Source organism: Cupressus sempervirens, chromosome 3 (assembly GCF_028749045.1).
Source record: "Cupressus sempervirens isolate cs-2001-9-10 chromosome 3, ASM2874904v1, whole genome shotgun sequence".
In the NCBI taxonomy this organism is placed as follows: domain Eukaryota; kingdom Viridiplantae; phylum Streptophyta; class Pinopsida; order Cupressales; family Cupressaceae; genus Cupressus; species Cupressus sempervirens.
This window is the reverse complement of record NC_143120.1, coordinates 415,599,070-415,626,860: the sequence shown is the minus strand read 5'-3', so window position 1 is coordinate 415,626,860 and position 27,791 is coordinate 415,599,070. Positions and strand designations below refer to the sequence as shown.

Below are 27,791 nucleotides of genomic sequence, written 5' to 3'. Positions count from 1 at the left end.
GCATCATACTGAATTCGACTCCTTCTGCCATTATTGTTGTTGCTGTTATTGTTGTTGTTTTGACCGTGCCGATTGTTTCTGTATCTGCTCGATGTGGCACCCTCCGTACTGTTGTTCCCGCTCCCTCCGGACGCGGATGCTTCCTTTGTTAGGAACACTTGCTGCGGTGTTCTTGTTTTCAGATTGAAAGGGCATTCCTTTACCGAGTGTCCCATAATTTGGCAGATCTCGCAAAATTGCTCTTTCGGGCAGGATCCCTTCGTATGGCCTTCCGTCTTGCACTCCGTGCACCACAGTTCATTGCCCTTAGTTTCCTTGTTCATGTTCTTGAATTCCTTCATCATCCGAATCATGTCTTTTTGAAGGGCACGAACCTTCTTGCTGCTACCCTCATCATCACTGCTATCTTCTCCTGAAGAGGTGTTGTCATCTGAGTCGGATGAACTATTCTTCTTCTTCTTTTTGGTCTTCTGCTCACTTTCCAAGTTCATTGCCCAGTTATATGCTTCAATGTATGTCAATGGTGGCACAATCTTCATCTTCTTTCACAACTTTGGGTGAAGGCCTTCAATGAACCATCGTTTCTGTAACCCGTCAGCTGGCTTATTCTCCATCTTATTGATCAAATCCTTCAATTTCCTTGCGAAGACTCAGACTGTTTCATTCTTCCCTTGCTTAGTATTGAATATCTCCGCTATAGTTTCATTATCATCGTGCAGGAGTTGAAATTCGGCAATGAACTCCTTTTTAATGTTTCCCAACTGTTTAACTTTTGTGGATCGGTATCAGTAAACCAATCGATTGCAACACCCCGCAGGGTTGCCGGAAATTGCCTCATCCATTCATTTGTATCCGTTATACCATTGGCTCTCCAAATCGTTTCACAGGTTTTACAATGTCGAATGGGATCAGCTGCTCCATCACCATCAAATTTAGGTAACTTCTCCTTTGGTCCCGCCATCCCGACGGTCACGCTTGGTATTCCGACGCTCACACTTGGTATCCCGACAGCCGTGTTTGGTGAAGAAGGGTCTCCGTGAAGTGAATTTGTTCCTTCTGGAAGTGGATCTTGGACGAAGAGTTCACTCCGCGCTCTTGCTCCTTCGGCACTCTGAGCCATGCGAGTCGATTCTATTCCGTCTGGACCATCTTCCCTCGGTAAACACCAATTCAAAAACTCCTCCCTTGCCTCTTCCACCAATTCCACTCGATGTCGCGTCTCCTCCAACAATGCTTCCGCGCTTTGGCGTCCGTTTGCAGCAATCTTCTGGAACCTCTTTCTGTGTTCGGCTTGCTGCGCCAAAATCAAATCTCCATGTGCGGTGCGTATTTCGTCCTTGTCTTTTAGCTTGTTCTTATTCTTGTTCAGCTGATTCGGCATTACTCTTCATTCTCTTGCCTTTCCAGGTCCATCGGGCAACAGCGCCAAATGTTTACTGCATAGGTTAATTAAGAATTGCACACAGATAATGAACACGAACTCAAACAGCAGAACTCTTCTTATTTTATTCGCATATGCCAAGATATTACATTAGGTTCTGATATAATGATGATTACAATGATCCCGAAGGGAGATATAAATACTGTCCGAGGAACCTTCTCGAAGGTATCCGTCAACCACATGTCAACTACAATAATAGAACCTTCTGGATACATCTCGATACATGTCGGCCTGACAGCACACATCTCGATACATTGGCAAAATCCTCCCGATACACCGTCGGGAACCTCTCGATACCCCGTCGGGAACATCCTGATACATCGTCGGGAACCTCCCGATACCTCGTCAGGAAGCTCCTGATACACCGTCGGGAACATCTTGATACACCGTCAGGAACCTCCCGATACCCCGTCGAGTACATCTTGATACAACGTCGAGAACCTCTCGATACCTCGTCGGGAACATCCCGATACACTAATGCATACATCCTGTTACCCCGACAGGTGCATCCCGTTACATTATTTCCTGATGACACCAATAATTCGTATGGGGCAGATTTGATAAGGAGCAGACTGTATATTTTGTGTGTGTTCTTTATCCACAATATACCCTATATTAACATGCACCTAAAGGGCATGTCTCTAGAAGGGACATGTCCTTTCCTAGGTCGGCCTCTGACTAATTCTAAAAATTGGCGAGTAAGGAGAGGAGTTTAATTAGTTAATAGACTAACTAAAGTGACAATGATTTAACTCTCAATAATGCTTCTAGGAAAGCCAATTACTAATAGAATAAGCACCATTAAAGATAGGCCTCTAAATCATGCTTGAACAGGTCAATTCGATCTGTAATCAGATCAGTGTGATCTATCAAAGTTACAGAATTAACATTTTTCTTTAGTGGGTTGTTCCCTTTCAAGTGTTGACAAAAATTGTTAGCTCTACTGCAACATTGGGATTAGATGGGGACGTAGGGGCTTCATTTGCTCTGATGTTTCTTTTCACAAAATGATGATTTGCTCTACGACTTGTTAGTTTATCTCTAGTTCTTGCTCCATAAGGAATGCTATCACTTGCTTCGGTGGCATAGGTACACTATTCTTTTACAAATACTTAGATAAGCCTTGATGAATGTCTGGGTACTGCACACAAATGGGTTTTCAGCCAAAGATCTGATTTGAATTCATGTTGATGTGTGGAGCTAGAACCAACTGCCATTGTAATTCCTATGGCAAGAAATTTTATAAACAACAAAAAAACAGATAAAATTAAAAATAAGAAACAGATATATAAACTTAATTCTTCCAATATACTTCTAGAATTAAATAAAAAGAAATCAAAGAGTTTGTCTCATGTTTGTGAAACGAAATTGGAAGAACATAATGAAAAAACATACCTCTTTACAAAAATATTTGTCATATGATCTTCTTGACAGGCAATGGACACTAGCAAATATGTAGGGTAACAAATTGTAAACTTTCAAAAAGATCAAGTTTTGGCTTCCATTGCTGACTCGACAAGCAAAAATGAAAGCTCAGCCTTTTCAGAATGATATTTGTTTTTTAACAATAGGAGTGGGCCAAAATGAACATGTTTTGGTGTTTGAAATGTTTTACAATTAACTTTTATGGTTTGGAATTCGTCTAAAAGTGCCTAGGTCAAAGTCAAAGCAAGATTTGATGTTTGGAGTAATGATTTCCTCTTAAGAGCAACCGAAGTGGGTCACTAAAATGCTAGGCCAACATTATTGTGTTCCATTTCAATATTACAGCAGATTGGGTTGAAGAAGCCAAAGTAGAGTGGCAAAAGAATGTGGCTACAAGGAATCTAATACAGTTGTTGCAAAATGATCATAATAGTTCATAATAGTTTTGTTGGAATGAAGACTCTTTGTGGCATAAAAAGAGATTGACTTATGTGAGGATTTTATCCTAAAACGCAAGATTCCTAAGGAGCTCCACTATTCTCTAGTTTTGAGTCATTTAGGATTTTTGAAGACATCATCAAATCATGCAAGGTTTCTTTGGAGAGTTTTTAAAGCATTAGTTAAAAAATGTGGCAGAATATTTGGTATGTCAAAGAAATGAAGGGGAGATAACTAAGACACTTGGTCTTTTGCAGCCCTTACTTATTCCTAGCTAGTGGTGGGAAGATGTTTCCATGAACTTCATCACAAGGCTTCCTTGTTGTAAAGGTAATCGTGTCATTAATAATTGTAGATTGTTTCACTAATATGCTCATTTAATAAATAATATCCAATCCTTTAAGAAATAAAATGGCAAAGGCATTTATGGAGGATATAGAAAATTTATACGTTATCGCAAGACTTATTGTGATCGATCAACATCCTATCTTACAAGTAACTTTTGGATGAATTTGTTCTCTTGTTTGGTTTCTTAATTGGTTCGTAGCCCTTCATACCATCCTTAGATGGGTAAATTGAGATTGGCAATAAGTGTTTGGAAGGGTATCTATTTTGTTTTACTTCAATATGAGTAGTCTTGATGGGTGGATTGGCTACCGTTAGTAGAATGACATTATAACACTTATTTCCATAGTCTGAAAAATGTGCTCATTTGTCACATTATATGAATATTGTCCCCCATCTATCACATCATCAATTTAGATGGCATCAAGAGTTCAGGTTGTGGAGCACTACAAGTCATCAACAATGATTAGTTTTAGGAGTTAAGGAAAGTTTGGCCATGTTGCAATCGAATAAAATAATTAGTTGACCAACATAAATGGCTTTTGGAGTGGGTGAGGGTTTTCTTGAGAATGCGACCTTAGAAGTGAATGCAGTAAAAAATGAAGAATATGTAATGTCCCCTTTTTAGCTGACCATGGTTGGTGGTTTTGATTAGCCTATCAGTGGCCCTAATAGGCTAATTAGTTGGGTAGAGGGTCTTGGTCGATCTAGAGGCTAATTCCCCACTCTAGAGGTTAGAGATGTCAGCGTTGTTCTTCGTTTGAGTTAGATTGGCACACTTACTATTTATAGCAAGCTGCTATTTTGGGAAAGTCAGGGCTACTAATATGAGCCAGGGCACCTGAATAGTTGGTAGTAGCAAGGAGTTGCGGGGACATTGACAAAGCTTCTAGTTTGGGACATACTATTTATAGTAAGTCAATTAATGGTCAGTACTATTTTTGGTAGGGCACCTTGGCATCTGAGTCTAGTAGTGAGGACCAAGATTTGGAAGGGATCCATCAAAGAATTTAATGAGCTATTAAACTCATTCATAATTATTAATCATGAAATGAAATTCTATTTAATTAATGATTAAAAATAAAAGTTTATATTATAAAGTGTGCTCAAAGTGCATTGAATGTTTATTTGATTATAAAGTGACTTGGTGTTTATATTTTAAAGTTTTTACTAAATCCTTATCTCTTAATCAGATTTTTAATCCAGTCTTATATGCTGAGAATGATCTTCTAAGTAGTATGAATATTGATGAAATTAGTGCTTAGATACAATACTGAATATTTAACCTTTTATTGTGATAGAGAATCTCAGATATAAATTGCAAGATATAAAATGCTTATAGGAGCAGACTGCTGTAACTGTGTGTCCTATATTCTGCATTTACAGCCTAGTTTATATACTTTCTAAAGGGTACGTCCCTCAAGGGACATAACCCTTCCTAACTTGGCACCTATAGGAGAGATATATATCATTAACTGCCAACATTAGAGATATATTACTATTGAGAGGAAGTACGGTCTGTACTGTCAGACCTGTAGGTTTATCTTGGTTAATATTCTTAACACTCTCTTAACTTGATAATCCTACAGAGAGATATTATATCTAGCAACACCAAGACAGATGAATAAGCAAGAATTAATACTCTATATCTGTCTGTCTCTTCTTAGTAAGTGGTATCATAGAACACATGATACAAAGTCATATTACTAAACCTGTGATGTGACAAATCACTGCCAGTAGTGATATTATACATGATAAATTTGAATGGTAATCTCTTCATTTATCCAAGTTATGATTTCATAGAAACTGGTATTTCCATTTCACAACATGATCTTGAGTTTTAAGATCTACCAGAATACAGGATAAACCTGGAGAGTAATAAGATTCTTCCTTTATCCAATTTGTGACCCATGAACATAGCAATGTCAACATCACAATATGATCTTGAACTTATCTAGATCTTACAGTAGAACTCTATTGTTTAACACATTATTTAAGAGATCGTCACCTCTCATAATGTTTTATACAAGTGTTCATTATTTTCAGAGATCGTCACCTCTTAAAATAATGAATACAAATGAATACAAATGGTGGAGCCCATAACAGTCAATAGCTTGACAAAATAAAATTATTTTATTACTAATCAAGAGAGTATAAATGGATTACAACTCAACCATACCAAGTCTCCTCCTGAAGTGTTCTATCTTCACTCTAGATAGAGGTTTGGTGAGTATGATTGTTGTCTGATATGCAATGCAAATGTATTCCAATTCTACAGAATTCCTGTCTACCATATCTCTTACATAATGGTAAGGAACTTCAATATGCTTGGACCTGTCATGAAAAACTAGATTCATTGAGAGCTTGATGGAACTCTGATTATCACAACAAATAATTGTGGGATTCATAGGTTGCCCAAATAATCCCACAAGTAACTTCCTTAGCCATACTACTTCTCGGGAGGCCATCGTTGCTGCAATGTATTCGGCTTCTGTGGAACTCTGTGCTACTGAAGACTGCTTTCTACATATCCAAGATATCATTGCTGAACCCAAATTGAAACAGCATCCTGAAGTACTTTTCCTGTCTTTAACACTTCCACCCCAATCTGAATTAGTGAATCTATGTAAGTCTTAAGCAACTTTCTCATATTTGAGTCCGAGATTAAGAGTGCTGTGTAAGTATCTCATAATGTGCTTAATTGCGACTAGGTGAATCTCCTTCGGTTCACACATAAACTGACTTAAGGCATTAACTGCATAGCAAATATCTGGTCTTGTATTTACTAACTACATAAGAGACCTAATCATTTGTTTGTAGAGAGTAGAATCTATTGATGGTGATTCTACAGCTGCTACCTTAAGTTTATGTAGATTAGTCTCCATTGGAGAAGACATAGATTTGCAATTCCACATTCCAAATTTTTATAAAATATCTGATGTATACTTCCCTTGATTTAGGTATGATAATGTCAGAATTCTGCCGTACTTCCAGTCCTAGGAAGTAATGAAGGAGTCCCAAATCTTTCATCTCAAATTCTCTAGTTAGATCTTTTTTGCATTGATCTATGAGATGATCATCACCTGTTATTAGTAGATCATCAACGTATAGTATCAGAATTATTGATGGGGACACAACCCAACAACAGAATGGACACAATAGAAAAGGGTAATTATATTAACTGAGAAAATAAGCTAGTATAAACAGTGTAGAGGAAATAAACTTCAAAACATGCCCTACGGGCTTACAATAGCATAAATCTGGAGAATATTTCTCCTTTTAGCACCTCCTCTCAAGCTCCAATCCGAACTACCTTTTACAATGCCAGAAATCTCTTTAAATAGACCCCGGAGGGTTAAGGACTAGGAGTACATTCTAGAAAGTGCTAGTAGGCATCCACCGACAAAATAGAAGGTTCCAGAAGCTGTGTTAGAAGTCGGTGCAACTCTAGAAGAATCCAGAAGCGGTAGCCGAACTTCCGGGAGGCATAACTTTTGAACCGTAGCTCCGATTGACGAACCGTTTACATTTTCGGAAAGCTCTCGAAGCGCTCTATAGCCCTATGGACCAGCTTCGCTCGTCCCCCATTTTTCGACCCTTTTTGAGGTCATTTAATGCCCCAAACCTGACTTTGAAGCATTCTTAGGAGGTCTCCAAAACTCGAAAAACTGCCATAACTTTCAAACCATGGGGCCTATTGACATGATTCTTTTTCTGGAATGCTCTAAATCATGATTACATTCATCTGGCCAATTCACACCTTCTAGTTTACCGAAATGATTGCCCAAATACATGCTCCTATTTTTTCGGGATTTTCAAACGCACTGATAGTTGAACTATGAGAGTTGGAACCTTTATTTGAGCCAAATGGGTATCCAAAAATGTAAAGACATGAAACAGAAACTAAGTCTAAGTACATTTTTTTTGGGTGACACAGGATTGCCCTTATACCTCTGGATGCTCCTGCATCAATTATCATATCATCTTTATCTCTTATATAATATTAATTTGGATCAGCTTCATTCTTGGAGAATCCTAAGCTGGTGAGATACTTATCAACTCTTTCGTAACAGGCCCTGGGAGCCTGTTTAAGCCCATAGAGAGCTTTCTTGAGCCTGCAAACAAAAGCGTTAGGATCATGAGTTTCAAATCCTTCAGGTTGCTCCAGATATACTTCTTCTAAAATCTTTTCATTTAGGAATGTTGTTTTCACATCCATCTGATGTACCTTCCATCCCTTTGATGCGGCAATTGTTAAGACTGCTCTTACGGAGGTATATCTGGCAATAAGAGCAAAAGGTTTCTTCATAATCAATCCCTTCTTTTTGAGAAAATCCTCTGGCTACAAATCTTGCTTTATACTTCTCAATACTACCATCAACGGCATGCTTTATTTTAAATATCCTCTTGGAAGAAACAACAGATTTTCCTTTAGGTCTTAGAACAATTTCCCAAACATCATTTTTCATGATAGATTGGTATTCTTCTGTCGTAGCTTCTTTCCAAGCTGTATGTTTAATAGCATTAGAGGGATTGGTTGGCTTTGTTTTGGATAAATCACTTATGTTAGCTGTATAACCAGAGAGTCTTGTAGGTCTTTTGCTTTCTCTGACTGTTCCGGAAGGTGCAACAAACTCTTGAGCTGCTTCAATTGTTTTAATGGCCCAAAGTGGTCTTTTCTTTGAATTTTCTTCAAGGTTCATATTCTGAATTTCATCTTCAATTTCTTCTAAGTTCTCCCTCTAGGACCCAGATTCATTAATTCTTTCAAAACTAGATAAAGGAGAAGGTTCATCAGAACTTATGGCTCTTTTGAATGCAAGATCTTCTTCAAAGATTACATCTCAACTAAGTTCAATAGTTTTTTGTCCAGGTATGAAAATCCTATATGCTTTAGAAGTTTCACTATACCTTACAAAAATACTTTTCCTCCCAGAGGGTTCTAACTTGGTTCTCTTTTCTTTTGGAATATGGATATATACAGGACATCCAAAAATTCTAAGATGACTTATATTGGGTTTTACTTTAGTAAATACTTCTTCAGGTGTTTTATCTTTAAGAGAGGAGTGAGGACTTTTGTTTTGAATAAATACAACAGTACAAGAGGCTTCTGCCCAAAGATAATATTCTAGGTTTTGGTCAAAAATCATAGCCCTAGCAGCTTCTATAATTGTCCTATTCTTTCTTTTTGCTACTCCGTTTTGCTCTGGGTTATAAGGAACAATGTACTCCCTCTTAATCCCTGATTCTTTACAAAACCTTTTGAACAAGTCTGAGGTATATTCTCTTTTGTTATCAGTTCTAAGGGCTTTAATTTTATGTCTTGAAAAATTTTTAGTTAATGCTTTGAATTCTTTAAATCTTTGTAAGATTTCTTCTGATTCTTTGCATTTTAAAAAGTAAATCCATGTTTTCCTATAGAAGTCATCTATGAACAAGATATAATACCAGAATCCTCCAAGAGAAGGAACAAACATAGGTCCACATAAATCTGAATGAATTAATTCTAGTACATTATTTGTTTTCCTAGTACTATCATGAAAGGGACTTCTGGTGCTTTTACCCAGAGCACACCCTTTGCAAATACTAGAGTGGTCTTTATTTAATTTGGGTAATCCAGTAACCATCTTTTCCATAGTTGATAAAGTTTTAAAATTTAGATGCCCTAATCTCCTGTGCCATATTTCATTTGAATCGTTAGCTTTGTGGACTAGGGCTTGAATGGATTGACTAGATTCTGTATTCAATTCATACAAATATCCTTTTCTTTGACCAATTAACTTTGCTTTCTTGATGGAAGAGTTCTTACCCCAAGTTAATACTCTGCCATGCACGAATGCAACATTGTGTCCATCATCTTCAAGTGCTGTAATTGAGATTAAGTTTCTTTTAATCCTTGGTACATAGAGTACACCTTTAAGAAGAAGAGTATTTCATGATTTTAGTTTCAAAGTACAATTTCCAATTCCTTCAACGGAGTGTGCTGAGTTATCACCAATGATAACTTCATCATTAACCCTCTTTGATAAAGAATCTAGAGTTTCTTTGTATCCTGTTAAATGTCTAGAAGATCCACTATCAATTACCCATGCTTTATTTGAAATTTCATTTGATAGAGAGGAATACAAAACACAGTTGTCAAGATCATAAGTATCTTTTTCTCTGATGAAATTTGTACAATTTGCTTGTTGTTTGGAATTTTTAGGACAATTAGATCTATAGTGTCCAAATTTTTCCCATTTGAAACACTTTATTTTAGATAGATCTTTCTTGGGCTTTCCATTCTTTTGATTTCCCTTTTTCTTCTTGAAATGCTTTTTCTTGCTTTTATAGGAGTTTGTATTGAGAACGTGAAGTTCATCTTCTACTTTGGGTTTCCCTCCTTTCTTTAGTTTCTGGATTCCTCTTGAAGACAATCATTCTCGAGTCTGTTAAAGTCTGGGAGTTGATCTCTGGCACTAATTCCCTGTGCGAATGTCTCCCATGAATCTGGCAATCCATCTATAGCCATAAGTGTTAATTCTGTGTCACTAATGATGGTTCCTTTGCTTGATAGTTCATCTCTAATGCCGGCAACTCTTAAGAAGTAAGAACTTATCGATTCTCCTTTCTTTATTTGAATGTGGTTTAGTTGCTTTTTTAGTGCAATAACTCTGGCTGCATTGTTTACTTCATAGGCATTTTGTAATGCATTCATTATATCAAAGGCAGTTTGATGTTTTGTAAGCATAGGTACAATATCATTTTTAACTACATCCAAGATGATTTGAATAGCTTTTCTATTTCCTCTGCTCCAGATAGATTTGTGAGGTTCAACTGGGGGTAGTTTGGATGCTCCTTCTCCTTCCCATCAAACCTGTCCTTGGGTCTGATTGTGTAAGCCATGGAAGATAGAAGATTGTTGTTTGATGTGTACAAAGCTTGATTACTGAAATTTAGTAGAGCCTAGGTTCGATTACCATAGCGCTGATATCATGTAAAGTTTCTGCTAAATCCTTATCTCTTAATTATACTTTTAATCCAGTCTTATATGCTGAGAATGATCTTCTAAGTAGTATGAATATTGATGAAATTAGTGCTTCGATACAATACTGAATATTTAACCTTTTATTGTGATAGAGAATCTCAGATATAAATTGCAGGATATAAAATGCTTATAGGAGCAGACTGCTGTAACTGTGTGTCCTATAATCTGCATTTACAACCTACTTATATACTTTCTAAAGGGTATGTCCCTCAAGGGACATAACCCTTCCTAACTTGGCACTTATAGGAGAGATATATATATATATCATTAAATGCCAACATTAGAGATATATTACTATTAAGAGAAAGTACGGTCTGTACTGTCAGACTTGTAGGTTTATCTTGGTTAATATTCTTTAACATATATTTGGAGGGAAATATAATAAACTATTATATTTCAAACATGACAACAAAAGAAAATATTTTCAAATGCCTAAGTTTGTCCTAAGTCATGAAAAGAGTATCCAAGAAGTTGTTGGCCAATTTGGATTGAAGGTTATAAATGTATTCAAAATAAGGGTTCAAATCATGCTATTGTGCATTTGATTTTGTGAAATTGTGAACAGTTTTGAGACAAGGGCTTTCAGAAGGAAGGGCTTGAGAAATTAGGAATCTCTATAGGTGATGTGCACTATGAACTAGTGAAACTATGCAATGAAATTGTGCTAGAGGGCGGTATCATTCAGTGCAACCATTGTGTCTCAATTTGAAGATAATTTGTAGAAGAATTTCAGCGTTTGATTTTAGATATTAATCCACAAGGTTGGATACTATTATAATTGCAGATCATCTGGTGTATGAAGGCCCGTGTTTTGAATTCGGGGCCATTGTTTTACAAAAGAGGGGCTGCATTTAGGATTTGAGAGGTACCATTCATCTTTTAGCGGCGTAACACTAGTACTGGGGTACGTTGGGATGGGGGGAAAATGGGCCTCATTTTTTGGGACAAGAGAGGGATGGCTAGAGGAGGGCGCAAGGGGAGGGGTGTTGTATAATATACATATAGAACTTGAAATGCTAGTTATGAAATGATGTTTCAGTAGAACGTATCTGTTGATGCGAGTTTTGTATCACTTACATAACATATTAGGATTTGAATATTCGATATGGGATATCAAACATGCAACTCCTCTCTTGAAAAGTTAATGCTCATGAGACATGAGTATAACTCCAGTGTTCCTTACACCGTTGGATACTCGCTCAGTTTTATCGATGTGATTTGCTGGTAATCATGTAGGTGGCCTTACGCAAATTGTTGAGGATGACTTGGACTTTGGTGGGATGAAGGTGATGGTGGCTCAGTTTGTGAAATGTGCGGAGGCAGAGAATGTTGATGGTGGTGATGATGGAGGGTGTGCCTGCCGAGGATGATGTTGATGGGAAAGTGATGGTGGTGGAGGGTGAATGGATGTGTTCTGATATTCGACTTACTCTAACTTTCGTCTCTCTAAACTTCAACTGTCCAGCTACTCTTTATTCTACTCCTACTCCTATGAATGGAAGGTTAGCAAATGGATGGGGATCGAACCTAATGAGAGCTAATCAGCGGCCTCACTTCCACAGGTGCGATGATTCGAAGGAATAATAAACTAGTTTACCACACAAAGCTTCCCAACCAGCCGCTAGGGTGCTAGTGGCCTAGTATTGATCCCTATCAAACATTTACCAATGCTACCATACAACTATCCATCTACTTTAACTTCACTTAAACAACTTCAAATGCAACCAACTTTAACAACTTGAAAGGAAATCTAACTAAGTGGAAGTAGAAAACATGCAATAACACCCAATGTTCTTAATCAGCATGCAAATCGCAACAATGAAAAAGAGAGCAATTTTGGTATTATCTTTGCAACAATTTCTCCGACACTTTACAAATGAGAGCAAATGGCCTTTTATAGGGGCCAGAAATACAACGGACGGTGGAGATCAAAACAAGATCAATGATCCAGATTGGATCCTCAAAACCCTAATTAGGGTTGCCACCCCATCGGCCAATGAGAAGCTACCACCTCATCAATGGACCAATGAAAAAAGTGCAAAAAGTGGCAACCAATGAGAAGGCACCAAAATGGTGGCCAATCAGAGATAGACACTTGTCCTATTCTAGAAGAAAGGGAAATTGCCACTTGGGCTTACATCAAATGATCTAATATAAATCTTCTCTTTTCTTTCATCTTCTTAGCTAAGGCAATGAACTTAGCTAGCCTTTTGTTAACTTCTTCCATAGGAGGACAAGGTGTGTGCTTTGCCTTGAGTTCTGCTGACTTTGCCACGCTACTTGCTGCTTGTAGTATCCTTTCGTGATCCTTCTCATATTCCTTCGCAAATCCAATAAAAGCACTGAGAGAGGAAAGGGTGCCCAAATGCTTTTTCCTGATGGCAACCTTTCTCAACTCATCCAATCTCGATCCAAAATTTGTCTCATTGATATCCTCTTCTCTGATATCCTCAAAATCAAGTGCCACCCCAATGTCGCTCATCATGGTTGAAATAGAAGTGTCGACGCTTGGACTGTGTCGTGCAACCTCATTATGTATTTCCTCAAGTGTTCTAAATTTGGTAGTTAATGCAACAAACCAAGATTCAACTATACTCAATCCTCTCTCATCAACCAACCTGGCCCTTTGCAAATATGCCTCTGGTAGCCCAATGAACGCTTGTAGCCTAGGAATAGCCAAATCTCTGATGGCAAGGAAACCTCTCCACTCCTCTTCAAATAATTTGAACTTGTCTCTAACGGCCACTAATGACTGGAATATCGTGATGAAGGAAGGCAAGAAATTTTGCCCATCTTGGATTGTATCATGGATCCAATCCCTAACTTCATGTAGCTGAGCTGATATCTCTCTTGAATTGCTCCTGCTGTCTTGAGGAAGGGCTGCCTGGTGCAGTTGTTGGATGGGCTGGCTATCTCTCCAATATTTGTTCTCAGCCTCCAACTTTACTATCCTTTCATTTGTCTTCCTTAACCTTTCTTTGATTGATGCCATACCTTCCTGGACCTCTTCACACTCCATATCATCTATATTCCTTCCCAAGTTATGTTCCACTATCTCATATTCTTGGGCCACAATCTCATTCACTGCCTTGTTGACTGTTGGGATAACAATCTGAACTTTTCGGTGACCATCATTGTTGCTCCTGATTACCCTTGCCACCGTTCTTGCCATTTGTTTTTGGTTCTCGCTATCACCCTTTTCCATTAACCCTTGGATGTCCTCAGCTGTATGGGCCGTTACCACCTTGCCTCTTGGCATAAGCATTTGTCTTAACCATAGTGGTGCAGTGCATCTCCCCAAATTTGGATTTGGTTTGACTAACAAAGCATCACCAACGGCCTCGGGCTCCTGACTTATTGCCTCGATGTCGATTGGTCCATCTTCTCTACTAGTTTCTTCCATATCATTTCCTTGCTGGTTCTCCGAGAGAGGGGAGTACTCGGTGCTTTCACTATAGCCACTTGATTCTGAATCAGAGCTCACCTCCACTGTGGCCCTTTTATCATTTGAATTGACCTCTTGGCTTCTAGCCTCAATTATACTCTCTCTTGATGGTGCTGCATGCTGTCTCTTGGTTGGAGGCTCTGGATGTTCTTTGCCCTTCTCTACCTCCAAAACTTTCTTCTTGCTTTTTCTAATCATTTCCTGTTGCTGGCTATTTCCTTCATTCCTTTGTCCAACTGATTCTGCTTGTCTCTCTTTTGGCTTCATCATCTCATAGGTGAGGGGAATCCTTTGTCTTTGTAGCTTCCTTAGTCCTTCATTATACCATGACTTAGTATGTAAATTCACTACCCTTGTGATTGCTTCCAACGAAGGATCCTGATGGTCATCCCAATCCACTGGATTCAATTCTGTTCCTTCTACTGTATCATAGTCTTCTCTCAACACATTTCCATCATCCTCTAGTTGATTTGGAATATCGAGGCCTCTCCATCTAATAGCCCTCATCATGTTCATCGACAGCCTTGAGAAAGCTAGCTTTCTCACATGAAAGTCGTCTTTGACGTTGGCCCAAAAGTCTTCTATGGTGGGAACATGCTTGAATTCATTTCCATGAGATACCTTGATAAGACCATTAGGATCGAATCATTGCCTTGCTTTGTACCACCCTAGATGATACCATTCCAATTCCTTCTCTGCAGCTTCAAAGGATGCTCAATTTGGGCAACTATCATTGCCAATTACGATTGAAAATGAAATGCCCATTTTTCCTTCGTTTCTCATTATTCTATCATATTGCTCAAGTTGCCTAGCCAATTCTAACAAAACTACCTTGTCGGGTGGGTACCTTGGAAGCCTCTTAGGACAAATTGTACTTCCTGCCACTCTAATGTATGTAAACTGCGGAAATTGGATGAACCAACTCCCACATTTCTTTATCTTTGTTTCTGCTCCTGGTGAAAGTCTCTTAGCAGGTGTCCCTTGTAATACCCTTACTGTCTTCATGGTGAAGGCATCGCAAAATATCTTGTAATCCTTGTTGTTGTGCAAATGGAGCTGCGGATAGCATTCATGTACCAAATACTGTCCCGGTCCGCTACTAACTTCTCCTAAGGCCTTAAGTTCCGGACTCTTGTACAATCTAGCAATTAGGTAGAACAGATAGGAGCCCATGTAGAATTTCCTTTGGTTTTGCACGGTTCTAAGTTGCAATTCTAAGTTCTCGCTTATGATCTTGGCCCAATCAAACCTTCTTTTCCCTTTCTCGATCTCATCAATGAAGAAGTACATCTAGTTTTCAAATTGCATCCCTTGAGCTAGGCCCATGATCCGACTGAGTAGAACAACGAGATCACCATATTCTGGTTTGAAATCTGCCATTGTGAGCCTCGATGATTTGTTAAGTCCCTTCCTTCCCTCGCGTATCCAATTCCACTTTAGATGCGTGTAATAGGCCTCTTGGTTATCTTGAAATGATTTAGTTGCTTGGTCCATCATCACAATCGTCATGCCCTTGTACTGGGGAATGTTGAATGTTTCTTCGATTACTTGTTTGCCAATGTTGGCCAACAGTCTTTTCCCTTCATCAAAAATGATGGATTTACTGTTTAGATCAAATCTGGATGCACATTCCATAATCAATTCTGGACAAAGCAATGTGGGAGGAAAAGCCGTTGCATGTACAATTCCGCTCTTGTATATCCATTTTGCCAAGGGGGATTTTCCTTCCTTCAGTCTGTCCCTCATCTGTATCATGTCCACTGTACCGATATTGGTGTCGGTTATTCTCTTCATTTTCGAGAAGAAGGAAGTTTTGGGCATCATATCCTCTTTGTCTTTCTTAGTGTTTGCCTGCTTGGAATTCTTACTTGCACTACCATCCTCCATGCTCGTCGCCCTATTACGGGATGGTAGAGTGGTGGACCAGAAGGCAAGAAGAACCAAGCGGAGCAATCCTTGGACTAGAATGAAAGATGGATGTCAGCTTAAGCACCCCTTGCAACTCTAGATGATGAAAATTCACCTTAACCAATAATCTTACAGCGACTTTTCGGAACCTAGGATATGACTTCAAGAATTTCAAATCCTTTTGCAAATTAGAAATTTAAACTTTTAAAACTATCCAACACTTGCCCAACAAACAAAAAAACAAATCTTCATATGCATCTCTTCTCCCAACAAAATTGCCAATTCTGATATAAAAAATTCAGTCCTAAATAGGGAAAAATCAGATCTTCACCTTGAATTGTCCATGTCACAAAATCAGATCTGCCTCAAGAAAATGCCAAGAGTGGAAAGTTCTGCCCTTGTCTTAATTTGCCCAAGCATGGAAGTCCTCAATTTGCCCAAAAATGTCACCTAGGGCACAAATCGCAGCACATAGAAGGAGAACAAATCACCAAAAGCCTGCAAAAATCTGCCCACAAGGAAAATCGCCAAGGCCTGAAATCTGCTTTTCAAGAGAAATTCGCTCAACAATGGAGAGGAAATCTGCCTTAGAACAAAATCGACAAGTATGGAAATCTGCTCCCAAGGAAATTTGCCCAACAAATGCAAGAAAACTGCCTTCCAAAAACTCGCCAAGTCTGGAAAAATCTGCTCCTAAGGAAATTCGCCCAAAGATAGAGAGGAAGGAAAGAATTGTGAAGAAGAAATGGGAGTTGAGGTCTCATTTATACCCAATTTCCTTTCCCTCTAAGCTGGCCGACCTGGTCTTGGAGGAGGGAAAAAAACAAAAATTAAATCCAAGTTAAGGCCCACAATTAAATACTTAGCTCAAAAAATTTAATTTTGCCAAAAGAAAATTGCACTTTAAATTTGCCAATTAGCTCCAAATTGGAAAACGAAATTAAATGGCCTTGAGGGTGTTAAATATTTCCATTTAATGAGGGTTTAGTAATTAATACGTCATTAAATTTGGATTTTGGCTAACCAAAAGCCATTTTTTCAATATTAAATTACCAAATTCATTAAAAACTAAAAGCTTTCAAGGCAATTTTAATCTATTAAAGCCAATTTTTTGTAACTTTCTACCTAAATCGATTTTGCTATGCTAAAAAAATTAAAAAAATAAAATTGCATAGTTTGGAAAAATCTGCTCCCATGGAAATTCGCCCAAGGATAGAGAGGAAGGAAATAATTGTGAAGAAGAAATGGGAGTTGGGGTCTCCTTTATACCCAATTTCCTTTCCCTCTAAGCTGGCCGACCTGGTCTTGGAGGAGGGAAAAAAACAAAAATTAAATCCAAGTTAAGGCCCACAATTAAATACTTAGCTCAAAAAATTTAATTTTGCCAAAAGAAAATTGCACTTTAAATTTGCCAATTAGCTCCAAATTGCAAAACGAAATTAAATGGCCTTGAGGGTGTTAAATATTTCCATTTAATGAGGGTTTAGTAATTAATATGTCATTAAATTTGGATTTTGGCTAACCAAAAGCCATTTTTTCAATATTAAATTACCAAATTCATTAAAAACAAAAAGCTTTCAAGGCAATTTTAATCTATTAAAGCCAATTTTTTGTAACTTTCTACCTAAATCGATTTTGCTATGCCAAAAAAAAAAAAAAAAAAAAATTGCATCTAGACCCAAAAATCAATTTTTTGCAATTTAGCCCTATTTCAACAAAATTAAAATTTTCACCAAAGAAAAATTTGAGATTTTCCAAAACTTAAGTCTAATCAAAATTTCCCTTTTGAAAATCATCCAAATTTACACGATTAAAACCAAATTTTCAAAAGAAATCGTCTAAGTACAAAATTCACAATTTTATCCAGCCAAGTTGAAATTAACTTAGAAAATTATTTGGCCTAGGGATAGAATTGATAGCTTTGGAAAATCAAGCTGAAACCGGGTGAAAATAAGCTAGGCCTCCCCACATTTGTCCTAAAGGTGCCAAGGCGTGAAATTTTCAAAACTCAAAAAATTTTGGGCAATCCAAAAATTTGCCGAGGTGAAAAAAAAAGGGGGTCCCCAAGATTTGGGGCGATGTGTGAAAACCTCACAACAGTATCCAAATTAAAATGCTTGAACATAGCAAAATTGCAACATGAACTAGACCCATTGAACATTCAACATAGTAACATATTACATACCCAATAGTAACATTTAAAAATTAAAATTAAATAGAAATTCAAGTACCCATCCCAGCAGTGGCATGGTTGTAGAACAATGGAGGTGGGGGTACTTGGGTACTCAAGTACCTAGTGCGGGGACGTCTTGGGGACTTCGAGGTTTGGGAGGGGGTGCGAGTCCCTGTGTTGCATTGTCTTCTAGGCAGTGGTAGTCATTTTGAGATGCTGCGTTTAATTTTTGAGGCAGTGTTTGTCAGATTTTTGGGCACAAATTGGAATAGGAGCGCCTCCCTTATTTAACTCTAAGCTCCAGTGTCAATTTGGGATGTCTTCAATGGCAGCGATTTCAACTTGGAGTTAATTTGGTACATGCATTTGGTCTCAGGTTTTACTCCATTAGCTTTAATTAAAAAAAAAAAAATTCATGTGAATTTTAATCAATTATTTCATAGAAGAATAATGGAATAGAGATGTTAGGAAATTAGTTGCATTGTAGTTTGATTATTTAGAGCTATAAGATTTTTCACAATTCATTAGAATGCTCTTTATACTGTTTCTGTAGAAATTTTTTCCATCAATATTTCGAATCACACTACATGATCCATCATCAAGATGCAAGAGAGCCAAAGAGAAAAGTGAAAGATTGCAGACTTAGCAACCACTAAAAAGAAGGGAGAAGGGAGGGGGGAGAGGAGGAAGATCCAAAAAACAAGGTTGACAAGATATCCAACCAACCTAAAAGAGAAACAAAAGAAAAACAGGATGAAAAAATAAGTCTTAATAAAAACACCATAAATGCAAGCAAATACACTTGAAAGGAAAACCAAGAGCTACAAATATATTAATAATAAAATAAAAATAAAAACAAAAACACAAATACACATAAAATAACACAATTGACACAGTACACCACATATAAAAATAAAGCAAATAAATGACGAAACTAGATAATATATATACGATATATTATATAAATAATATGTCATCTCTATATACTAAAAATAAGAAAGAAAAAACAAACATATATGTTTATACATACATACATAAACACTACTAAAAGTAAAAACTAATAAAAGGAAAATGCACAAAACAATATAAAAGCACCCAAAAGAATTAACAGGTTGCAAAACTATTAGAAGAATCTAGGAATCTCAAAACGATATATCTTAAATCTAAATCTAGGACAAAAAAGAATAAGCAAATATAAGCCTATGGAATTAAATAACAGTTGACACAAACCTATATGAAACCAAATACAAAACCAGCAAAAAGCAAAAAATAACTACCAAATGCAAAATAAATATTAACAACGTAAAACAATAAATACAAAAGAGAGCTAGAATAGCTCTAAAAGGAAAGACTATAAAAGCACAAGGGAAACAAATATAAAATAAAAAGAAAGAAAAAATACCTAAAGAAAAATACAAATGAATCAATAAGAAAAAATAATGCAAACCAAAAATCTGTAAAAAGATGCAGATGTGGGAGCACAAACATAAGAAAAAGAAAAAGAAGAAAACTAGATAAGAGAAAATAACAACTCATAAATATATAGAAATAAATAAGAAATAAAAAAAGAAAGAATAAATAAATAAAAATGAAAGGAAACTAAATAAGAGCAAAAAAACAACCACACAATGCGACAAATATATAACAAAACTAAATGCAAAAATTGAAAATAAAAGAAAAACTACAAAAATATAAAAAAGAAAGAGAAGCACTAATTAACCAATGACCCCTGGGGAGGAACAAGAGAGGTGGGGAGAGAAAAAGTAGAAGGAAATGACAGGAAAGATCCTACAAGAACAAAGCCCCAACGATTGGGAGGACAAGGAGAGGACAGGGAGACCAAGAGCATAAGAAGGCGAGAGAGAAAAGCCCTCCCAAGAGCCCAAAGAAAGGAGGAAGAGAGCAGCACAAAGTGTCAGGGGAAATGAAGGAACACGGGAAGGAGGGAAAGAAAAAGCCCCAACACTAGCCAAGGAGGAACCCAAAGTCAAGGTTGAAGGAAGAGCCACCAAGAAGGGGTTAGGAGGGTGAGAAGGAACGGGGGAGGTTGATTATTTTCAAGCATTGTATTTAATTCCATATATTGTCAGAAAAAAACACCTATATATGAAAACTCAAAAACATACAAAGTTCCAAAACCAAAAAATACATTTGAACAGCTGTGGTCAAGTTTGAATCCACAGAGGGTTCTTGCAGAATAATAAGTTGTCAACAAAGTATTGTGATCTATACTTGATTTTGTAGAAGATTGTCAATGTATCCTACAAGCTTGAGTTGACTCCAATAACACAGATACATCCAATTTTCATATGTTTTCTATTATAAAAGGGTGATTGGTTGATAGATCTTTTCATAGATAGTGTTATTAGAGCTAGATGAAGAAGAAAAATCAGCTTGGATCCAGAGTTAATTCTCCACACACACACGCAAAAAATTGAGAACTGGGACAATCATAGAGTATCTAATTCAGTGGGAGAATCAGTTGGTCAAAGATGCCACATGGGAAGATGAAGATTTTGTGCAGAAACATCCGTAGTTGATTGCAAATAAGACAATGGTTCAGAGAATATCATAACTGTGGGCCATGGATAACTGATGTATGACTAATGTGATCATTTAATTACTCTTAATTATGTAGTCTAGTTGGCCTAGGCGATATAATTAGGAATCTAACTCAGTTGAGGTAACATCCAATGCATAGGTAGGGTATATACAGGATGTAGTGTGTCTTATTTAATCACCATATTGGAAATTGTGTTATCATTTGAGATATATGGAGGATTGCCCTGCCAAAGTGGCTTATTATTCTGGATTGTTATCAAGCATTTGTAGTCTAATTCCTATTATATTATTCTTTGATGCAAGATATTTCATTAGAGTCTAGGCTTCATGGTGACAGCCTAAAGTCTATTTGTGGAGAAGGCACTGTCAGGGTGGCAACTTTTCTTACTCTTCTGTTTGAACATTAACGATCTCAGAAACTCTTGTAAAATTGTTCACCCAATGATTACCTTTCTGACCGTGTTGAGAGGATGATGGAATAGGATGTCAAAGGTCTGCATCTCTAATTCCAATGCGGTGGATTTGCACTGGCTGTGAAGGACAGTGTTTGATCTGCATCGGACACCCTTATTTTTTCGGACACTTAATGAAACAATGGCAGATTGCCCCTCAAAATGGATAAGGAGCACCTCTTAGCTTTGTCCTTTATAACCTACCATATTGTTTTTTGCAAATTGGGCACTGAATCAGGAAACATTGGAAGATGTTGTGGGAGACAGAGAAGGTACTATTATACTTAAAAAGCTGCAAGAATCAATCTGTCGGTCCACAGGTTAGCTGCAAAGACTTTTATCTGTAATACTGGAGGTACACCAATAAATAATAAGTTTGAAAGATTGTATGGTTGTATGAGCAGACCTTGAAGGCTTGCTGACGAACAAAAAGAAGAAAGGATAACAAGCTTAACTATTTCTGAGGTAAACCTCAGTGGAAAAATCCTCAAACATATCAAGTTCTTCAGTCTTCTAGGACTTGAATTTATGAGAGTAATGGTGATTTCAATTTTCATACAATAGAGGAGCAATGCGAGTAAAATAAGCATCTTATGTGAACATTTTTGTGAAAGCTTCCAACCAAAAAACAGATCCCAAACATCTCAAGTTAACCTTGTAGTCTGTGGGAATGACCTTGAAGTGAAATTTAAACTACAGGCAAGCAATGTGTGCGAAACCAACGCCTAATGTGAACATGGTCATGATAATGCTTAACTCAAGCTACTAACTTAAAATTGGTGGACACAAGAATCGACCTTCTTGAAGACAGTCAGATGTTTTTCAGTGCACAACATATAGTACTATATCCATAACCAAATCAAGGTAGTAAAGATACACTGTTTTGTAAATTATTGACCATTTATGACAAAGAACAGAGAAGCACTTCACGAAAATTTACAATTTTTCTCGTCCTGCACTAGCTACAGCTGTGTGAATTGCTCATTCAGGTACCCTGCCAACAGAAAATTAAAAAATAATATGTCTATTCATTACATCTTATTCCTGCATGAACACCAAATATCTGGAATGCAGTGAACTTGAACCATGAATTGAATAGATGATACAAAATGTGATGACAGCTGCCATAGGAAAGAGAGAAATAATGTGCTCATTAACCTACAGTGCAGCCGACAGACATCCGTTGTCCTTTGGCATCTCTGTTGCAACTCAAGCCTTGAACTTTTTCTGCTGGTAAATAGTATACTTTTCAGTCCAGTGGTTGTTGCATCCAGTGAAACAGAAGATCAAATAAAACCTCTGTCATAGCCTACTGGAAAATAGGAAATTAAAAGAATGCTGGAGTATACAAAAAAGGTAGAAATCGAGTCAATGAGATCATTATTCCATTAGGAACAAGCTCAAAACCTACTGTATGGTTACAGGTGTTTCCAGTGGTGAAAAACAGGTAGCAGGCCACATATTTAAAAATATTTTCTAATGGTGCTCACAAGTTCTTTGAGCATTTTCATCAAATTTTGAAGAGATTCATTCACAATTTCTCCAAAGATTCTTTGTTAAGTGTCCAGATGGACCCCATTGTTGAGAAACAGGTTGCAACTGATTTTAAAGGTGCTGTTCAGTTGTGTTGTTGATGTTAAGGCATCTAGAAGATTGCGATTCCTGTCATGTCATACTAGAGTGTCTGAGTTCGGGAAAGACAAAGTCCATTATGTTTAATAGCTCTCTTGATGTTATCATTATGCCCTGATATTAGCATTTCCTGATTGCCTATCACTTGTGCTGTTGTCTGGAAGTATCTGCAGTAAGTTTCTGAGGTTTGTTATGCAGAAAAATATATTTGCACATGGTTGCACTATCATGGTGTTTGGATCTGCAATTTGCTGCATTTGAGAGTAATGGCTTGTGGATTGGAAGTAAAGTAAAGCTACATCAGAAGTATCATGTTCCAGAGTTTCAGAGGCTGAGCTTCAGCAGACATAAAGTTAGAAGTGACATTGTTCGCTATGCTAGTTGGCTGACTGTGCTTGTGTTCCAGATAGATGTGCCAGAGGGTAATGTGCACTAGCTGAAGGTAGTGTATGGATTTTCATTATTGCCAGTAGAGTGAGTGTTGGGTATTGCACAATGTGTTCCCATTCCTAGGGTAATATTTGGGCTTTTGCACCTGGCCTATTTTGTTTGATACGTAATTTTGGACTTGGCTTATTACACGTTTGGTTAAGGAGTCTATTTGAGGCCAGCTTGTGGACATTGTAATTATGTTTGGCTGACTTGTGAATGTGATTATTATTATAATACATATAAATTATTGATACAAGTCCATTCCTAGATGTGGTGTAAAGTATATGTGGTGAAATGGCATAAGTTGAGTGAGTTGTCAATTGCAAGGATGAACTGAAGTGTCCAAATCAAGTTCCAGATTCTAGACACATTGAGTTAGTATTCTGATGTAGATCAGACTTGACAGAGATTGGAGTTCGAGTTGTGAAGGTATGCACCACATATCTTAGTATATCTTGATGTATTTGAGATTCCTCTCTCACTCTGAGTTAGTGCTCTATCTTGGATTAGGGGATTGGTGTCTCTTGTAGGTTGGTTCCTGCAAATGTAATTGGGGATTGGTGTCTTCGGTAGGTTGGTGCCTACTTCATATTGTAAATTCTTCATTATATTTCTATGAGGCTGGATTTTGGCAGTAGATCCAAGCAGCTATTCTGTCTGTGGTATCTCCCTTTTGGGTTTTAATGTAAATATGGTGTTCATTTGTGTGGACGTGTAGTCTTTGATTATTTTGTTCATAATTAAAGAAATACCAAGAAATGCTTTTATTTATGATTCATTGATTTGGGTTTGAGATTGGTTGTGATGCTTGGAGAAGTTATTAATGGTAATTAATGTTCAATCAAGTTGAAATTGGCATACACCAATTCACCCCACTGACCATTTCCTCCCCCACCCCAGTTCAATCAGTGTTGATTGTGTCACTAGTTTACCATTGACTTATCATCAAAATGATTTCTTCTTTATTCCAATCAACAGATTCTCTTTGATGAACATCATGACTGCTGGCCAGAAGACAATCACTGTGCCAGAATTGGCCTTGTTCCTCAAATTTCGGTCTATTCTAAATAATCAATTTCAGTTTTTCGAGATACAGTTTCCAGTTTCATATATCACTTCTGGAATTTTATTTGGTCATTGCTGGATGCTAAGCTAGAAAGAACTACTTTGTTTGTTACTTGGATTGGTTTACAATTAGAGGAAATCCAACATTTCTTCATATTCTGAAAATTCGCGATCAGCATCATCTATTCCTGTGGAAAGAAATAATTTGTTGACATTCCAGTAACAGTTCATAGCATTCTTCCATTGTCTCTACTTTCAAGCCATTTCAGTTTTGGTTAGAATTCCAATCATGTACTAGCATTGACATTGCATTCATTTTCCAATTAACATTTAGAACACCACATGTTTGATGTGAATTGAACAAAGAAATCATTTTTTCGGAACAGTCATATTCAAAACCAGCTTCAAGATTTGTGCAGATTGAAAATTGTTTTATTGAATATGTCAAAAAAAATAGACATTTTTTGGTATATTGTCGCTAAACAAAAAATAACCAGTATTTCTAGTTATCGACATCAACTGTTTGCCTGGAACGGAAAGCATCTCTATTGTGACAGTATATTTAGTGATATGTGACTATTGCAATCATTAGAGTTCTCTTTTGGTTAGGTACAAGTGATTTAAACAGCTATGAAAGCCATAGACACATGGATCCAGATTGTCTGCCAACAATTATTTTCTAATGTATTAATTCTAGTAGGCGAAAAGATGCCACATTGTATTTACCATACTGATTCTTGCCACTCATCATTTTTAAAGGCTTGCAATGTCAGAAGCATGCTTTACATGAGATTAACTTGTGCATTTCTGTTTCCCACTATGTTCTTTTTCCATCTGTTAATGAGTTTTACCTTTGATGCAGGTTTTGGCAGGTAATGCTAGGAAGGTTGGTGCTGTTCGTTTTAAAGAGATAGATGGGGATGAAAACAAAAATGACAAGGTTACTCATGTCTTCCCTCACATTCTGAAACCAAGATGGGAAGGTGAATATGAGACAGATGATCATAGAGTGCAGACAAATCAGGAAGCAATACTTGATACTAAATCTCCTATGGTTCTTTCTAAGAACAAGCAAATTTCTGAGAGTATGCATGTAGATGCTCAAAATCATCATGCAATTGCTGAAAATGCTAATATTGATGCTCAAGCAAAGGCACAGGTGGTGGATGTTTCTGAATTGACTGTTGTGTATCCAGATGATGTTAGTGCAGTCGAGGATACTAAATTGCAAACAGGGGATATTGGTGTCCCTTCAACAAGAAGTTCAATTGAAACCTGGAAACAACATGAAAAGAAAGGAGAGAGAAGGAGAAGGAAAAGAAGAAAACAATCGCTTGAAGAATCTGTTGGTGTAGAGAGTGAACAAACAGTAGACTTGAGACAGGAGACTGATTGATCCCAATAGTACATGAAACTGAGATTAATGACAATCATTTGTTAGTTCAAAGTAATGGTGTGAATCTGGTCTCAATCTTCTTAATTCCTTGGTGGTTTTTCAACCGATAGACACAACCAATTTTTTATTAAAATTTAAATGCCAAAATGTAGTCCTGTTAGTAGAGGTAGAGATGGCGTGTTTCACAAGTGTAATATTGTTTCAAAAAGTGTAATATTGTTGGAAATTGTTATCTGCTGTAACATTCGTTAGAGTAATTTCAGTTGTTTATAAGGTATGGTACACCTAATTTTACAAATTTTGTTATTGGCAATGTTCTTGGACATTCTTATCATGTCTTCAATTTTTCTTTTGGTTAGATAGTGGGCCATAGCCGATAGATTTTATTAACATTAACAAAGTACAAATACAATGATGGTTCGGGCGAGATACCAGCAGTAAAGAACCAGGAGAAATCCTTGGGTTGTAGCTCATGTTGACCTAACTGCTATGATACATTTTGGTGCATGGCTAAAATTAGATACAGAATATACAAAACCCAAATGGGTAGTACAGAAACCTACAAGACTGATACATTGATACACTATATTGATCTCCCTACATATAACCCAACTCTTTTAAACCAACTGTGCTGCCTGGCATCAATCCCTCATTCGGAAGAGATATGGCTTCCAGATCCCATGCAAAAAAATATCCCAATCTTAACCAGTGTCATGTCCATAATTGCCTTGACCAAGAAACCTCTTTTCCTACAAGATTAACTTGTATCATCTTTCAAGCACCAAACCATCTCGATAAAGCAGCCAGTGCAAACCAGCATAAAATCATTATAAAACCAATACCCTATTATATCAATAAATATTTGAAAAATCAAAATTCTGAAAAATCACAGAACCGCTTCTACTGTTACTTTAACAAGAAGCCATAGTGAATAACAAAGTGCTAGGAATTCCTGCTTTGATCTTCAATTGTTCTTCCTTATGTATGTCCTTACACCAAGAATATAGATGATGCTTGTGAGAATTATTGTCTCGTAGTCACCAAACCTAAAATACTATAATCCCATGCTAGGATCCACCACCAATATCTTGTTAACTTCTCATTTAAAAGTATTGAGGAAGAAAGAAATTGACCGATCTAAATTAAGGACCAAGTAATCTGCCTCAAAATTTCCTGATGGGAGGGATTCGAGTAGCATTGGGTGCATAAACTACCATGATATTACACTATCTTAGATTTGGTGGTCTGCTTGAATGTTCAATACCTTAATAATATAGCTCTGAAAGTATTAATCATGCCTTAAATATTCAGGCTAAAGAATCCCCTAACGTCCTATGAAACACATCCTTCCACAATGATAGCTTCAATTTACCATCTTGTAATTACTCTATCCAACCCCCCTAATCCCAAGTAAGAGATCCAATTTATCAGATCCCCTTAGCATCCCCCTTAAGACTCCCAACTTACTCTGTACCCTTTAAGGCATGACCCTGCAACTATATTTACACGTAGTCTCTCAATGCAATCCCAGACCAGATAATGTATTATCAATAATTATTTGAGTGAAGAAACATTTCATATTTGTCAATCCAAGTATTCCTACTTAAGCAAACCATATCAAATGCCTCTAGTTATAAAACCACTACACGTAGACTAACTGTGAAAGAGACACTCAGAAATCAGCATTGCTTGTTTTAGGCCCTGAGATTACCAATCCTCGTATTTCTATATCCAAATGCAAGTCATTACTGAAAATGTTTCACATTATAAATACCATAATAATCACATAACCAGAGATTGTATTTTAGCACCATTCCTTACATTCAAGATGATATATAAATTTGATATTTACGTCGTCTGGCACCCAAAGAGAAACTGCAAACTTGACTTTCGCAAATAATATGTTAACCATGCCAACTACAGCCTGTAAAACAGTGTCCCGCAATATTGCTAGAAGCACTGTGTATTCGATTTCTCAACTGGCAGGTTTTTTGCATACCTTAATTAGCACGACAAAATCATAAATTGTATCTTGTTCTATCTTTTACCT

General features: G+C 37.1%; 1 protein-coding gene across 1 annotated transcript in view; it reads left to right on the top strand.

Annotated features, from left to right (window-relative positions):
• Nucleotides 1-26,039, top strand: part of LOC149566786 (DUF21 domain-containing protein At1g55930, chloroplastic-like) — a 95,498-nt gene extending 69,459 nt beyond the window's left edge. The window contains exon 14 of the mRNA XM_089820100.1: nucleotides 25,208-26,039. The gene's annotated coding sequence lies outside the window, so the exon portion shown is untranslated. The remainder of the gene's footprint in view (nucleotides 1-25,207) is intronic.
• The last annotated feature ends 1,752 nt before the right edge of the window (nucleotides 26,040-27,791 follow it).